Raw genomic sequence first — 5,537 nt, 5'->3', positions numbered from 1 at the left:
TATTAATCCAATCTTTTGGATTCCAGATTTCTTGTAACGAATTACAATAAATGAATCTCCAGATTTTCGCTGCCTTAAATTAAAAGGTATAGGGATAGTAAAAGGGATAGTTCACCCAAAAATTCTGTCATAATTTACTCTCCATCATGTAAGTAAATGATAATTATGTGAGTTTAAAGAATTTCTTGGTCCGTCCGTATTTGTTATTCATATTTTGCAAAATAATTTTTATGTGGCTTGATGCATGTATCACATCAGTTTACTGGTGTAATGAAGACTAGAGGCACAACAACATCAATGACTTGTATTCTCTTTCACACAAATCATGAGTTAAACGATAGAGTGTCAGTTCATAAATACTTTTAGCTTTCTGGTCCTCACACAATGCTGTCTTTGTGACATTTACATTTTACATTTACATTTTATGCATTTGGCAGATGCTTTTATCCAAAGCGACTTACAGTGCACTTAATACAGGGACAATCCCCCGGAGCAACCTGGAGATAAGTGCCTTGCTCAAGGACACAATGGTGGTGGCTGTGGGGATCGAACCAGCGACCTTCTGATTAACAGTTATCAAAACACTTTTACAATAGCACTTGTAAAGCAATACAACATTTTAATGTTTACATCACATAACTATATTTTATAGCTCATTCAAACGCAATAAAATTGCATGTTGGCTCAACTGATAGTTTTGCACTTGTGATGTAAAGAGAGGGGTACAAATACTGAAGAGCATATCGACACAAGTGTCAAAAGTGTCATTGAAGCAATAAAAAAATGACATGGTTGATTCAGAAATTGCATGTTTTTCTCACATTTGCTTTTATGACCACTATCAGGTTTAGGGTAGGTATGTAGGTTTTGTTCATTTAAAACTCGATAGCGCATTAACATTCAAAACCTCATCTGTTTGGGAAAACTTAATTTCTCAAAAATATCACAACAGTCACATACTTTTCATGAGATTAGGATGAATATTGACCAGTTATGTTTCACTGATGAACAGCATGGCTATGTTGATATACCAGTTGATATAAACAAGCATCCAATTAACATAAACCATCCTTAGGGGGCCTGGGTAGCTCAGCAAGTGAAGACGCTGACTACCACACCTGGAGTTGCAAGTTCGAATCCAGGGTGTACTGAGTGTAGAGTCACGCTGGGTTAACCTCCTTTTGGTCCCTATAATGTGTGGTTCTCGCTCTCAGTGGGGCGTGTGGTGAGATGTGCATGGATGCCATGGAGAATAGCGTGAAGCCTCCACACGCACTACGTATCTGTGATAACGTGCTCAACAAGCCACGTGATAAGAGGTGCAGATTGAGGGTCTCATCCTCCACCACCCAGATTGAGACGAGTCACCATGCCACCACATGGACTTAGAGCGTTGGGAATTGGGCATTCCAAATTGTGTAGAAAAGGGGAGAAAATAAAACACCCTTTAAACATCTTAGGTGTTTAAACTCCATTTGCATACCTATCCATGGCTTTCCTTTATCAATCCCAATACGAGACGGATCTCACAGATTGACTTAGGTCTGTGAAAAGGATCAAGATTTGGCTGTCAACAGAAATGTAACTAAATCTGCATGTTAGTGGTAGCCAGAGGCTGTTTGAGAAACTCAGTGTGTGTGAGTATAAATTTACAGCGTGTGTCCTCTGAGAGATAACACCTCTGTCTTTGTGTATGTGTCTTTGTGTGTGTGTGTTTATGTGTGTGTGTGTGTGTGTGTGAGAGAGAGAGAGCACTGGGCATTTGAATGTAACAGTCAATGGGATTTGGACGCTCTGGTATCTCCATGCTTGTGGCTCTATTGTTTGCCACTTCGATCTCTCATCATCTTCGCTCTTTTTCTTTCTTTTTCTCACTCACACTCTCTTCTTCTCAGTACTTTTCTTTCTTTTCAAGCTTAAACCAAGCACCCTAACCAAGTGGGGGGTTCAGCTCTTGTTACATGATGATTTTTAATCACTGATGTAGGATCAGTCTACACAACATCAGAATGAGCTTTTGACTAAGCAGAGCTTCAGACATCAGATTAAGCACAACATCCTTACTGTTCCATGAAGAGTAGGTAGGAGTATAAAAAACATAACAATAGCAATCCAATACTGAAGGCAAAGGCTTGTGGGAACTCTGAACAATGCAGACAGAAGCCATTGGTGTTTTGCAGCTTGTATCATCCTTTGGGAATATAGCTCCATAAACCCAATACAAAGAAATGTGTTATGGATGATGTGGTCTTCTACTTTGCACATACAGCCTTTGTAAAATATCACAACACTTTAGCATACCACATGGCAATGATCAATGTCGATTTTATTTTTCATCAAGTACTTCACACCCAGTAGTGGGCAGAGGTTGTGAAAATGACTTCATCCTTTTCCTTTCAGACTTTCTCTTTCAAACATTTTCTCCGTCTTTGCCTTTCTGTCTCTTCATCTCACTCTCTTTCTCTCCATCTCTCTCCAAGGCATTTTCTCACCCAAGATTAGACTACCTGCCTTCATCATCACACAGGCATTAAATATAGCACAATAACCTCAAGACGAAGAGCAGAGAGAGAGAGGTTATAAATTACACCCTTCTTCACAGACATGAAGTATTCTGATTACTTCTGTTCAATGATCCACAAGTCATTTGAATTTTCAGCGTTTCTCTCTTCTGTCTCTCAGTGGTGTCCTTACCTGCACAGCTGTTGGCAGGGGTGGGCTGGGAAGAGAAATCGGCCTTTGATTTAACATAGAAACTGGCCAAAAAGTGGTGGTGGTGGGGGGGTCAGTCTGTCGCGGCCCGTTTGGCCACGTTCTCCCTATGGCCAGTCCGCAACTGGCTGTATGCCTATATCATTTCAGTTCAGTTGTCTCCACTTTAAGGTATTTCAGTTCTGCTTTCATTCAGATTTAGTTTAGCCTAGCTCTGTTTTTTCAGTAATTTGTTATAATTCAATTAAATCCAAACAGATTTGTAAAGATTAGTTCAATTCAGTTCAGAGTAATTAAATTAAATTCAAACTCCATAGTTTGGTATAGTTCTGTTCTCTTCAATATTTTGGTATGGTTCAGTACATTTTTTTTGTTGTTGTTGTTGCTCAGATTAGGTTAAATCTGTCCAGATGAATTCAATAAGTAATGGGCATTTCGAGTAATTATGTAGTCAACTACTCTAACACACACACACACACACACACACACATACATGTAGTGTTTCCATGTTTTATGGGGACTTTCCATAGACATAATGGTTTTTATACTGTACAAACTTTATATTCTATCCCCTAAACCTAACCCTACCCCTAAACCTAAACCTCACAGAAAACTTTCTGCATTTTTACATTTTCAAAAAACATAATTTAGTATGATTTATAAGCTGTTTTCCTCATGGGGACCGACAAAATGTCCCCACAAGGTCAAAAATTTCGGGTTTTACTATCCTTATGGGGACATTTGGTCCCCACAAAGTGATAAATACACGCACACACACACATACACAAAATGAGTAACCGATTACTTGAAATTACGAATTTAAGTTTTACCTTCAAGTTTTGAACCTGTTTTTCTTAATAAAAAAATTACCACTTTGCATAATCAACATCTAGAATATGAAATGACAAAAAAAAAAAAAAAACATTTGCACTCACAGATTTAAAGTCTTCTGAAGCCATACAAGCACTTTCAAAAATGTACAAAAAATACATATTTTTTTTTGGTTGAACTATTCCTTTAATGTCATTCATCCACAGCGCCAACCAATGCATTGTGTTGTAACAGCAAGACATAGATGAGGGAAATTATTTCATTATTGCATATAGCAGACAAAGGAACAATGTAAAATCAAATTTCAATATTCGAGTAGTGTTTTTACTAGTTGAATATTTAAAGCTGAACGAGTACATTATTAATCCATTACTCGTGCACGTCCCTAAATTCAATTCTGTTCAGAAGTTCTGTATAGTTCAGTTCAGTTCTGTTCTGTTCTGGTAAGCATTTTGGTATAGTTCAGTTCAGTTCGGCCCTGTTTTGTTCAAATGAGTTCAATTCAGTTTAGATTCAATCAGTTCTGTTCAGTAGTTCGGTTTAGTTAAATTTAGTTCTGGTCAGGAGGGCTATTTTGGTATAGTTCAGTTCTGTGCAGTTTTGTTCAGTTTAACCCTTGTGTGGTGTTCATATTTTTGTTACTCAGCCAGTGTTTCGTGGGTCTGGTGGACCCGCTGCATTTTTGGGTTTTTAATTCAACACAATCAAACAATTTTATGATAAAATTCTCAACAGATATTTCTTCATCCCAATTACAAGCAATATAAACAGCATATATGGTTAATATTTGCCCTTTACCTTTGCTAGATCACATTTATGAAAGTGCTACTCGTTTTTTGTTTGTTTTTTAATAAAATGTAATAAAAAAGGAAAATCAATTATACTCAAGATATGAGTGGGAAAAAAATCAACAAATTTTCAAATGAAGAAAGGTTTTTCATAACTATTGATTTTTATTTATTTGAACTTTATTAGAAATTTAACCCATTCAGGTCAGTTTACACAAAACCTATTTGGGTCTGGCTGCTGACGGGCTGGTCCTGTAAATCATCTTTGTTTTGGAACTAGCTGATGCTCAATCTCATACTCTTCTTCAAAGTTACTGTCAGACTCTGAATTTTCAGAAATGTGATCCTAACATTCTGAAACCTCTTCCTCTACTAAAACTTCTCTCTCTTCCAAAATCAATGCAAGGCCTGCTGTGCAGCAAATCTTTTGGCCATCTTGATCAGTTGTAATAAGGTACCACACTGGCTAAGCTATGTTTATTGTGTCCCACCCCCAATTTGCAGCTGGGATAGAGTATGATAAAAAAAGATTGGTTCCCGCAAGGCAGTGGGTAAAATGTGCGGGAATGTGAGAGCAGACGGTATTGGTGCTTGAATTTTACTACAATGTTGCAACCTTGTTTGAATTGCAGGGGCAGAAACACAAAACTCACACACACACACACACACACACACACACACACACACACACACACACACACACACACACACACACACACACTTGTTGTGTTTCCATGTTTTATGGGGACTTTCCATAGACATAATGGTTTTTATACTGTACAAACTTTATATTCTATCCCCTAAACCCAACCCTACCCCTAAACCTAAACCTCACAGAAAACTTTCAGCATTTTTACATTTTCAAAAAACATAATTTAGTATGATTTATAAGCTGTTTTCCTCATGGGGACCGACAAAATGTCCCCACAAGGTCAAAAATTTCAGGTTTTACTATCCTTATGGGGACATTTGGTCCCCATAAAGTGATAAATACACGCACACACACACACACACACACACACACACACACACACACTAAAAGCAGGCCCAGACAGAAGGAGGACAGAGTGAAGGTACACAGGACCTACACTTTATTGCCCTGGGTCCAGTGGATCCTAACATCCTGTATGTAATATAAATGTGTAGGGGGGTGTACGGTGTGTGGTCATTGAAAATGTGTTCTGATATATGTTCTTCACAGAAAAT

Source organism: Xyrauchen texanus, chromosome 17 (genome assembly GCF_025860055.1).
Source record: "Xyrauchen texanus isolate HMW12.3.18 chromosome 17, RBS_HiC_50CHRs, whole genome shotgun sequence".
Lineage (NCBI taxonomy): Eukaryota > Metazoa > Chordata > Actinopteri > Cypriniformes > Catostomidae > Xyrauchen > Xyrauchen texanus.
This window is presented reverse-complemented; position numbering follows the sequence as displayed.